The following is a 12,452-nucleotide window of genomic DNA, read 5'->3' as shown; positions in this document are numbered from 1 at the left end:
AACCATGTGGGCATAGGCATGGAGGGAACTGTTGCCCAAATCGTTCTTTTGCAAGGGACAGGAATTAAGGGAGGGTCGAGAATCTTATGTAAATGAGGTTTTCGGTCAACATCCTTTTATCTTGGGTTTTTGAGTAGTTCCTGGTTACTTTCGCTCTGCTCTATTCAACCCTTATCTGCTCTCTCTTTTTTGTAAGATCCAGGGTTTCTCTGCGTAGCCCTGGCTGTCCAGGGCTGGCCTCGAACTCACAGAGATCACTGCTGGGATGAGAGGCTTGCGCCACCATGCTCTAACATGAGCCGTAAACATTCTCCATCCAGAACCAGGTTCCTGTCCAGTGTGTGTGACGCGCCTACGACGTGTTCCGGGATCTGAAGGGCGCGCGTAATTGGCGCCTTTCGGGAGCCGTAGCCCCAAACCACACCCTTCGGCTCGCGCCCTCTTCAGCGCGCATGTCAGACGCGCGTCCCCCTCCCCCTTTAGTCAGCAACGGGCCGTGAGGCGGCGGCGGCGAAGGGGGCGGAGGAGGCGCTTGGCTGAACGCGGCTCCGTTCCGCGCGTATTGGGGGCCGTGTGGTTCTTTGGCACCGACTGTAGCCGCAACTGCATCCGTGGCTGCAGCCGCAGGTTTGTGTGAATGGCTTTGCAGACGCGGAACCGCTCGCCCCGGGGGCACGGGAGGTAACTGGGGCCTGGCGAGGGCGGAGGAACCGCGGCCCTCGCTTAACAAAGAATCGGCGGAGCCTCGGGACCCGGGCGGCTTCGGGGGTCCGGGGAGAGACGGATGCGCCTTATGGATCCCCGAGGGAGGCCCTGCCGAGCTGCGTTCGCCTTCGCACGGCTCCGCTCCTCGCACGTCTGGACAGGGCCCACTTGGCGGCTTTCCGGAGGCGGCGCCTGCTGGGCTACAGGAAGGGATTTTTAGGGTGCTGGGCTGTGAGAGCCAGTGGGAGGATGTTGATCCCTGTTAGGTAGCTGGTTGAGCTTGCAGGCCCGCAAACGGGGTTCTCGGTAGCGGGAGTTGATATAGACGGCCTCACATAGAAGATCTTGGAGAAACCTTGGGTAGATCATGATTAGCATCAGGATACATAGTTAGAAACTTTTTGCGGCCTACATGAGCCTACGTGATGTGAGTACATAAAATATGTATGGATTGCAAGCACGTATGAGAAACGTAAAGAAAAATTATACTAGTCAGTGTGGGGGCATATGTAGGCTTTTCTGTCATTTCAGCGTTTCTCTCTTTGCCCCTACTCCTTTAGGCTGTCGTTCAGTTTCCTGTGGCTTCCCTGCGTATTTTCATTTTTTTGCAAAAGATATTTCTCTATTGTCTATTACACACCTGACCGGAGGGGGCTGTGTTTTCATTTGCTTAAAGTTGGTAGAGCCAAGTCCTGTTCTGGCAGGTAGGAAGTGAGCAGTAAATGTTTGATACAGAAATTTATTCTCCCAGCGATGAAAATATTATTTTCCTTTACCTAGAAGGAGAATTACATGGCCTAATGTGACACATTCCAAAGAAGTTTCATTATTGCCTCTGTGCTTGGTCTGTCTTGCACTGCTTAAGTATTAATAAGTCTGTGACCCCTGCCCTCATGAGCCTTTCTTTCTTTAAATACTTTTTTTATTTTTTTATTTTTTTGTTTTCTCGAGACAGGGTTTCTCTGTGTAGTTTTGGAGCCTGTCCTAGAACTCACTCTGTAGACCAGGCTGGCATCGAACTCACAGAGCTCCTCCTGCCTCTGCTCCTGAGTGCTGGGATCAAAGGCATGTGCCACCACCACCTGGCTTACACATGTTCATTTATGTGTGTACCATACCCTCCCGTAGAGGTCAGAGACCAACCAGTAGGGAGTCGGGTTTGTTCTTTCACCATGTGGGTCCTGAGGGTGGACCACAGGTCAGGCTTGGTGTCAAGCGCCTTTACCCACAGAAACATTTCAGCAGAAACTTTCTGGTGCAGAATAAGAGACAGGATTATGTTATGGTGTATGATACAGAATAATCTGTACCTACCGAGGAAACTTCAGAGAAACTGCAGTTTGCAGGAGAGTGGGTAGTTATACAAATGCTGTCTCAGCAGTGTAGAAGATGGTGAGGGAGTCCATCCTGGACCTATCTGGAGAAAGCAGTGTTCTGCGCCCGGAAGCAGCAGTCACAAAGGCTTTGAAGAGGACAAAGCTGGGCGGGCATGTTAGAGAAACAGTGTGTTTGTAGCAGTTAGCAAATGAGGGAATTATAGGAGATAAGGCCAGCAAAGAAGAGTAGAACAGTAACCAAGGCCTTGTAGACTATTTTGAGGATTACATCTTCACACTGCACAAAATGGGGCTGTTTGAGCAGAGGGGTGATAAATTTTGACTTCCATTGTAATACAATTCCATTCACTGTCATTTTAGGTTGTCTAGTTTAATTCGTGGAAGAATACACTTATTTATCTTCTGTCTATTTCATAGTTGCTGGTTGTCCTTAGTTTCATTAAACCTGACAGGAATAGGGTGTTTCTAAAATAACTCACCCAGCACTCACATAAATCTAGGTTTGGAATGTGATGAAATTCTTGGGTTTTGTACAGCTTTTCATTACATTAAAGAAGGTAACAAAATAGTTGTTTACTATTCTGTTACAATTTCTCATTAAGCCATTGAAGAACTAATTGAGTATACTGTGTGTAAGATGTTCTCAAAGCAAATTTTTAAGTAGAGTAGATACTAACCAACTGTCATTGTGACTCTCTTATGAAACTTGACCCACTTGACGACTTGGTAATCTTGGTTTCTTGTGAGTTATGTGACACCTGAATGTGAATCTGAGTTAAGAGAGCTGATAGTATCAATTTGCCAGTGGAGTGATTGATTTCTGGAGAAATGGTAAACATGTCTGTAGATGTGTGTTGAGCACGGTGCTCCATAGTGCTTCAATAAATTATTACTTTGATTTTTATTTGTTGTATATGGAACAGTCTCACTCTTTAGACCACTTTGGTCTAGAAACCACTGTGTAGCCCAATCTTTAACTAATAGGAGCCTCTCAGGTGCTACGCTTTTTTCCCCATTAACTTGGTTTTTTTACTTCTAAATTTTAAGGTATGGAAATCTAGAGCCCAGAGAGCTAAGTGACATCCTTGATGAGATTCGTGTTAGTGGTGACAGAACTGGAATATGAATATAGCCAAGTGGTGTTATTTTACAATTCTGTTGAGATTTCTTATTTTGGTGGTGCCCGGGCACCAAGTAAGACTTTCTACCATTTTCGTTTATCCTCCTCATTCAAGTTATAGCTCCTCCTTACACTTGCACAGTAAGCATGAATAATGAGTGTTTGCTTTCAAAAATTTAAGAGATTAAAGATAAGTATTCATTCATTTATCCTAATGCATAGTGTTCAAGAAAGAACACAGAACCAGGCAGTGGTGGTGCATGCCTTTAATCCCAGCACTCGGGAGCAGAGGCAGGTGGATCTCTGTGAGTTTGAGTCCAGCTTGGTCTGCAAGAGCTAGTTCCCAGGACAGGCTCCAAAGCTACAGAGAAACCCTGTCTCAAAAAACCAAAAAATAAAATAAAATAAAAATTAAAAAAAGTAAGTAGTTAAAATTATTTACTGCTGCAATACAATGCTTGATTCCAGTCTGACTAACTGTGGAAAGCCACCAAATTGAAGGCAGTGAGAAACTAAGTGGTATTTGAATTTAAAGGTATGAGGCCAAGATCTGAAAGAAGAGGGTCTTCTTGAGTATCTCAGCAAAGTAGAGCAGTGTATTAACAGACACAATGCTATTCTGCCAGAGGAAATAGAAATTCCTTTTGTTTTCAGTTTTGTTTCATTCTGACTTTATTTTATACTTTCCTATATAAAAGTCACTTTTATGTATTGTGAAATGTTTGTTAGTTGTAGATGCGTCTTCTAGGCGTATATCACATGAACTTTCCAGTACAACAGACATTCTTGAAACAGTTTGGAAACTATTGCTGTGTTAAGGACATTTACCTCAGTGAGTCCTCTGACGTCTGTCCGCAGGAGCTTAACTTCTTACCCTGCTTGCTTTAATTTCATAATATTTTTACTGTCTGAAATGGAATGGTTTTGTTTTTTACTCTTTCATGGACCACATTGAAATTCCCTGAGGGCTTTTTGATCCCATGACTATATCATCTGAGTCTTAGAAACTTGCTTGACACAAAATAAGCACTCCCTATATTTTACTAGAATGATCACTATATTTTACTAGAATGATGTGGTACTTAATAAATATCAGTGGATATCAGTGTTGCAATAGTGGAGGTACAGATAGAAAGGAAGGCATGTACTTCTTAGTGTTAGGGAAGCCCCGTTCAGAAAGTGATTAGTGGTCAGTATGAAACATTATGACACAGTCGATACTAGTACTAAGATCTAACTTGAGTTTATCTTGCTATATGGGTTAATTGTTTTCAGATTAGGTGTTTCAGTATTTTAAAGAATTTTCAGTGCTTGGGATGGGATCTTGGACCTCACATATGCTAGACAAGTGCCACACCACTGAGCTAGCTATACAGCTTCCCTAGAATTTTCTTTTTAAATCCAAATAATATTCTGTTGTATGTATATATGTAACATTTTGCCTAAACATTCATCTGTCATTGAACCCTTGGGTAGCTGCTACCTTTTCCCTATTGCTATTAATGTTTCTGTGAATTTGAGTGAACTTTGCTTTTGTTTGTGGGATGGGATGTATATCTAGAAGTGAAATTGCTGGGTTATATGCCAATTCTATTAACAGAAAAAATTAAAAACCAAAACATTTATTGACAGGATTCCAACTAGAATAAATGTTTTGTGGATTCCCTCCCAATCTGGCATGGATTTGTTTGTTTGTTTTAGTGGTGTTTAAGTGCATACATTTAATAAGAAACTAAAGTAAAATAATTTAAAGATGTGTATTTATGGTGTTTAGAAGACAGCTTGGAGGAGTTGGTTCTCTTTCCACCATGTAGATCCCAAGGATTGAACTCAGATCTTCAGACTTGGCCCACTGAGCTAGCTTGTTTGCCTTTCTTGATCTTTTTGAAGAAAAACACTAATTGCCAGTTATTAAACCACTTTACATTCTACCAGCTATGTGCAAAGGTTCCAGTTTCTCTACATCTTCTAACATTCACTCTACCAGAGTTAGTAAAAGGCAGAAGATTTATACAAGGTGAAAAGAAACCAGAGTATTCTACCAGAGTAAGATGTTCAATCCCTAGACTTAATTTAGATGATTCCCTTTTCTAGACAAGTAAGAAAGACTTGCTTGTGCCTTTTCTTATCGGGCCTGATGATGCTGTTGAGGGTGTGGTGGAGTTGCCTTTCGCCCTTAAAGATCCACAGTGAATACAACAGTTGTCTTCTGCCTTCCTCCTGGCAGCTATGCAGGGGGATTGGCAGCATAACAGTCAAGTTGTTTCTCTGGAGAGCACTTTTCTAAGGACACTTGGGATGCTTCTGGGTTGGTACTGTCTGGGGAGTAACCAGAAGGTAATTGATGCTGATAGGTGTGCTGATCTGTTTTAAAGCTTTGCTTTGGCAAGAGTAAGGGGTTTCTTCGTTTTCAATGATTTCTTTGTTGTTTTTTCTAGAAAGGGTCTCTAAGTGCTGTTCTGCCTTCTTAGACCAGGCTGACCTTGATCTCAGAGATCCCTTGGGCCACCACATCCAGCTAAGCATATCTTCTTAAAAAGTGATTTTCTGGGGAATTTGTTTGTTTTAGGCATTGTGAGATAGCCTACTGTTTTTTAATAGTTGCTATCCTGGTTGATAGGAAATGGTATCTCATTGTGGTCTTGATTTACATTTCCTTCATATAGGGAGTTTTAAGACAGCAAACTGGTCGTGTACTGATCCTCCTACTTTACTTGACTATTGACGTTGCACGTACATACCGCCATCCTTGTCTTATCTTTTCATGTGGTTTTCTTTAGAGAAATCTATTCCAGTCTTTTACTCATGTGAAAAGTGTTTTGTTTTTTTAATGTGTTTTAAGTGTTTTGCCTGCATGTACATCTCTGTTTCCAGAAGAGCCAGAAGAGGTCATTAGGTTCCTTGGAACTGTTCTAACAGTTGTAAGCCACCATGTGATCCTGGGAATCAAACCTGGGTTTTCTGTAAGAGCAACAAGTACTCTTAACCTCCAGGCCATCTCTCCAACCATCTTCCCCTTTACCTGTTTGTTTGTTTTCTTTTTTGAGACAGCTTTTCTCTGTGTAACTCCCTCCTCTATCCTGAAAATCACTATGTAAAGCAGGCTGGCCTGTAAGTCACAGAGATCTGCCTGCCTCTGCCTCCCAAGTGTTGGGATTAAAACCATGCGCCACCACCACCCAGTTCCCCCTTACCTATTTTTAAAACCAGATTTATTGTTGAATTTGTGTTTAGTGAAGTTTACCTGAGTATAGGAAGCCATGAGGTAAATATATGCCCTGAAGCTTAAGAATGGTTCCATTTTCTTTTCTGTCATCAATTTGAGAAGTGTTTGCAGAGGCAGAGGTGGGGTTTTAGAGTTGTTTGATGCCTATTTTCTAGGAAGAGTAATGCAACAAGCCAATAATTGTAAACCAAGGGAAGGTATGTATGTGTGCATGGGCGTGTTTGTGCATCCATGATAGCAAAAAGATGCTTGTGTTTTGAACAGACCCACAAAGAGCAGTACTATAATTTATTTTTAATATCCTTTGGAATTGGTTAACCAGTGGTGGATGGCTTTTCAGACACTGTGCTAGGAAATGAAAATTGGTTTTTAAGAACCTAAGAGTGTTGAGTGTTCATCAATCTTTTCTCTCTCGCTCTTTCTTTTTCTTTCTTTCTTCCTTTCTTCCTTCCTTTCTTTCTTTCTTTCTTTCTTTCTTTCTTTCTTTCTTTCTTTTTGTTGTTGGTTTTTGTTTTGTTTTTCAAGACAGGGTTTCTCTGTGTTGCCCTGACTATCCTGGAATCACCGTGTAGACCAGTCTGGCCTTGAACTCACAGAAATCCTCCTTGCTCATCTTTTTTTTTTTTTAATTTTGTACAACAAAATAAAAATTAAGGCATCATGAACTTCCTTTTGTTATATGGTTTAATACTCTCCATTCCTCAGATCTCCATGTAAGTATCTTTTCTCCTGCCCCTTCCTAAATATTGATATACCTGATAAATACTGGATCGCTAATTATTGGGTTCCTCCAGTTGGTAAGTAGTGGGTCCCTGGTTATTGGGTTCCTCTTCCATTGTAATAAGCCAAATCAAACCAAATTAATAAATCCAGATTTAATAAACAGGGCAAAGCAAAGCACTCCTGGGTGACTGTCAGGAAGACAGGAACATTCTCAGGGGCAGGGTCTGGAATGGGAAGAGTGGAGCTGGGTGGAGCTTCCCAACATCACCTTAGATTTATATCGCCTAGCACTGTGCCTTCGTCCTCCTAGCTTCTCTATATCAGTCTTCTCAGACACAAGTCTGTCAGTCAGATGTGTAGCTCCTCTGCAGTCTGCTCTACAGTTCCTCTTTGGCATCTCCTCTTTGCTTTCCTACAGATCTGAAACTAATCTGGCCTATTTTCCAAACCTTCGTTACTCTTTGAGTTGTGCATTTCTTGTTAATAATACCAAATTCTTCACCCAATCTTTAAAGCCTCCCAAGTGTTGTTCACTCTTTGACCGTGCTATCCTGTTGATTTTTTTTTTCTCTTAGATACCTAAATAAATGGTTCAGATCCACTGCTTTTTATTTATTTTTCTCCTTTCTTACAGGCATTTCCTTAGTTCAAGATTCTGCTATTTGGGACCAAAGCCAACAAAAAAATATAATGACATATATGAAGATGCTTTGTTGAAATATATTGGTTTCAAACTTGGTTGATTTTTTTTTTTCTTCCTGCTGTTTCTCATGCAGTTTCTTTCTTTTCTTTTTGGTTTTTCGAGATAGGGTTTCTCCCTGCTGTCCTGGAACGCATTCTATAGACCAGGCTGGCCATGAACACACAGATCTGCCTGCCTCTGCCTCTCAAGTACTGTGATTGAAGGTGTGTGTGCACCACCACTGTCCAGCTCATGCAGTCTTTCTGAATCACTGACCTAAATTATGTCTCTTTTTGTTTAGAATTAAAGATTATTACGCAGGAAAAAAAAAGTTTTCTGTGCTATGTTCTTATGTAAGCTAAGCTAACACGTTTCATATTTTAAGAATTATAAATCACAAATGGGACAACGCTTGACTACTCCTGAGTTCTATATGAATTTGGACTCCTGTTACTTGAATTAAAATTTCCTTTACTTCTTTCTACTTTAAGATAGGCTTTGCTATGTAGCCCAGCCAGACCTCAAGCTTATTCCTGTGTGGGCCTCTGGAGTGCTGGCGTTGTAGACTTGCCCCACTTGTTCTAAAATGATGATCCTTGAGTACGTCTATGATTTAATGCTACTTCAGATTTCAAAATTTAATGTCTGTGTCATCTCCAGGAAAACTTGTGACCCTTTCACCTCTAATTGACTCAGGAACTCCTCTCCAACCACCAACAAACTTAGTGTACTTCTTTTGTTAGAAGACACTATGTTTTATTTGGTTTTGTTTTGTGTTATTGAGATTGAACCCAAGACTCCATGCCTTCTAGGCATGTGCTCTATCCTACCACTGAACAGATGCCCAGAATCTACACACACTTGCTTCCTTGACAGGCTTTCAGTCTTTGCACCATCCTTCCTCTTTCTGATTTCTGATTTCTTTGACTCATTAATATGTATTATATACTACCATGACCTCCATAGTTTTGGGATTGACCCAAGGGGGACAACAGGCAATGAAGAATGACAGACAACACATACAGTAAAGCTGAGATCAGGTAGATCAGATACTTTCTGCTCACACTATGGGGAGGGGGGGACTAGCAGAAGGCCTAGCCGTTTCCATAGCTGAAGTAGTACTTGACATGGCCATGCCGATGCCAACAATACACATTTACTCGGGACGTCCATCGTTCCCTACAATATACAATGGGGAAAATGAGATTAATATTTAAAAGTCATCTTGTTGCTTAGAAAGAGTTCTTGGGGCTGGAGTGATGGCTCAGTGGTTAAGAGCACTGACTGCTCTTCCAGAGGACCCGGGTTTAATTCCCAGCACCCACATGGCAGCTCACAACTGTCTGAAACTCTAGTTCCAGGGGATCTGAAACCTCACACCAATGTCCATAAAATTAAATATATCATATATTTTTTTAAAAAAAAAAAAAGAAAGAAAGAAAGGCCGGTGTGTGAGTTCAAGACCAGCCTGGTCTACAAGAGCCAGTTCCAGAGCAGGCTCCAAAGCCACAGAGAAAACAGAACAAAAAAAAAAAGCAAAAATAGAAAGAGTTCTTAAAAGGATAGGCTTATAGACTCTTTTAAAAGTTATTACTAGAGCTAGCTAGAGATGACTGCTCTTCCAGAGAACCTGATTTTGATTTCCATCACCTCACAACCGTTCTTACATCCAAATCTGACACCCTCTACTGGCTTTACTGGCACCAGGCATGCCAGTGACATACAGACAAAATTACCACATAAAATAGAAGACAATAACCTAAAAAGTATATTATCAGATAGCCAGGCACACACCTTTAATCCCATTTCTAGGGAGGCAGAGGCAGGTGGATCTCTGAGTTCAAGGCCAGACTGACTTAAATAGTTCCAAGACAGCCAGGGTTATGTAGACAGACCCTCTCTTAAAAAAAATAATAAATAAAAAGCAAAAATTATGTGATATTAAATTTGCTTTACTTGCATTTCTATTTATTTATTATGTGTTTTGGTGGCTTGCCTGGATGTATGTTTGTGTAAGGATCTCCTGGAATTGTAATTAAAGACTTTTGCGAGCTGCCATGTGAATTTTGGGAATTGAACTGAGCCCTCTGAAGAGAAACCAGTGCTCTTAATCTCTGAGTCATCTCTCTGACTCTTGCTTGTATTTCTTACATGAAGTTTTATCTTAGTAAAATTATATTGATTCCCTAGTTGAAGGAGCCCCCTTATGAAATGTTTGACCCCAGGCTAGTATAGAACTCCCTGTGAAGTGATCGTTATACCTTAGCTTTCCCACTGCTGTGATTACTGTGAGCAGTCATGATGTTTGAAATGTGTGGGAGAGCTAGGTGGTGGTAGTGCACACCTTTAATTCCAGCACTTGGTTGGCATATGCAGGTGGATCTCTGAGTTTCACAGAGAAACAAAGAAGAGAAGAGATTTGTGAAAGGTGGAATGGCCAAAATTGAGGAAGATCAGTCTTTGTGGAGCTAAACAGGATCTAAGGGTGACAGTAGGCACCTCAAATACTCCACTAAGCAAGTTAAACTGAATGTTAAAACCTAAATGTTCTATGGTAGTTCGTACAACTTATAGGTGACATATAGGTAAGGGGCATAGTGTCAAGAAAAATAGAGAGCCTGTTACTCCTTATCTCTTCAACTATGTTAAATGTTAAAAGTCCTTTCTTCAACTCCATATTGGCCTCAGAGCCTATTATAGACATTTGATATTCCCTGTTAATTGTAAACAACAAAGCAGAAAAAGACAAACAGCTGCTGGTGGCATTTTGAGATTCTTCTAAATATATGCATATAGCATATGCTTTTATATAAATAGAATCACATCACCCACCTATATGCCCTCATTTTACTCTGTGAGTAATAGGCATGTCTATAATTGTAAGTAATCATTAAAATTTTAAGTCTTAGAATGTGTGTTTCCTTGGCAAAGCAATTACATTTTAAAAATTATGCTAAGGAAGTAAAGAGGATTTACAAAGATCCATTATGAACCAGCAGAAGATATATTTGGTATCAAGTAAAGAATAACAATTGTTTCTGTTTTGCTTAAATTTTGTGTATGTATATGAACGTGCATGAAAATTAACAAATTAACAAATTAAAATTGATAATTCTGTTTCTAGAAAAGGACATTTTGGGTAGTCTTATTTTTTTTAAAATATTTATTTATTATGTATACAATATTCTTTCTGTGTGTATGCCGGCAGGCCAGAAGAGGGCACCAGACCTCATTACAGATGGTTGTGAGCCACCATGTGATTGCTGGGAATTGAACTCAGGACCTTTGGAAGAGCAGGCAATGCTCTTAACCCCTGAGCCATCTCTCCAGCCCCTGGGTAGTCTTATTTTAACTGGTGTGTGTGTGTGTGTGTGTGTGTGTGTGTGTGTGTGTGTGTGTGTGTGTGTGTGTTGGGTTTTTTGAGACAGTCTCACTATGTAACACTGACTGACCTAACTGCTCTTGAACTCAGAAAGGTCCACCTGCTACAGTCTCTTGGGTGCTGGGATTAAAGGCTTGCATCACCTCCAGCCTCAGGTAGTCTGAAATTTTGTTCCTTTTCGCTGAGTGGTTTGTTTTTCCTTTCCTCAAAATTTATGTAAATTATGTGTTTTTAAAGAATTTTGGAGCTAATACTAATGAGAAGATATTAAACTGATTTTATTGATACTGACGACATTTCATTGTAATCCTTAGCCATAGAATACTCAGAGCAATTTGTTTCTTGCTGGATGGTTTTTAATGGGTAGTTGTTGAATAACTGTGTGGTTTTTAAGCTGTCTCTTCAGAGACGTATATAGATAGTAGCTTGTCTTTGAAGTTTAATTCTTTGACTCTTCTGGATGTTAATACCAGGGGATCATTTTTGGTTTTAGTTTGGGATTGCTTTTGCTTTTTTCCTTTAGCAAAGAAGTGTTCTTTGCTGTGTGCTGAGACTAGTTTTGGGCTCGCTCTGTGTCTCAGACTGGCCTTGAACTTGGCCTTAGCCTCCTGAGTACAGAGATTACAGGTGTCCACATCCATGCCAGGTTTAATTCTTGTTATACAAACGTTATAATTATGGATCTTGGGCTTGGTTTGCTTTGGGTTTTTGAGGTTTTTTTTTTTTTTCATGGTACAGTGTAAATTCTTAAGGACAAATATTAAAGCCAGGGTTGGTACCACATGACTTTGATCCTATATCACTTAGGGGGCAGAGATGGGGGGGTCTCTAACTGTGAGATAAAGACTACAAAAGAGGGGAGGAGATGAAAGGAGGAGGAAACAAAGATTAAGGGCCAGTGAGATACCTCAGTAGAGACCTGATGAACTTGAGTTTTGATCTCCAGATCATATAAGGTGACAGAAGAGAACTTGCTCAGGGTTAGTTGTCCTCTCATCTCCATGTTTGGACCATAGACCACGTCTGTGTGTACACACACACACACACACACACACACACACACACACACACAATAATAACAAAGATACAGGCTAGGAGATTGTCTTATAATGTCTATTCCATATTAGAGGTCCTAGAGCATTTTTGGCAACCCTTCCAATAAAAAGGTTATTTTAGGCAACTTAATAAACGTATTCCTTTTGTTTGGGATCTCAATAAAATGAATAATAGTTTCTTCAGCATTTTAGGGAAAACATAATTATTTGGTTGAGGCTATC

General features: G+C 40.7%; 1 protein-coding gene across 1 annotated transcript in view; it reads left to right on the top strand.

The window, feature by feature from the left end:
• The first annotated feature begins 467 nt into the window (after positions 1-467).
• Positions 468-12,452, top strand: part of Ddx42 (DEAD-box helicase 42) — a 40,445-nt gene continuing 28,460 nt past the window's right edge. The window contains exon 1 of the mRNA XM_087909860.1: positions 468-627. The gene's annotated coding sequence lies outside the window, so the exon portion shown is untranslated. The remainder of the gene's footprint in view (positions 628-12,452) is intronic.

This window comes from Myodes glareolus, chromosome 9, assembly GCF_982192425.1.
Source record: "Myodes glareolus chromosome 9, mMyoGla1.1, whole genome shotgun sequence".
NCBI lineage: Eukaryota > Metazoa > Chordata > Mammalia > Rodentia > Cricetidae > Myodes > Myodes glareolus.
Note: the sequence above shows the minus strand (reverse complement) of the source record. Positions and strands in the feature narration are given on the sequence as shown.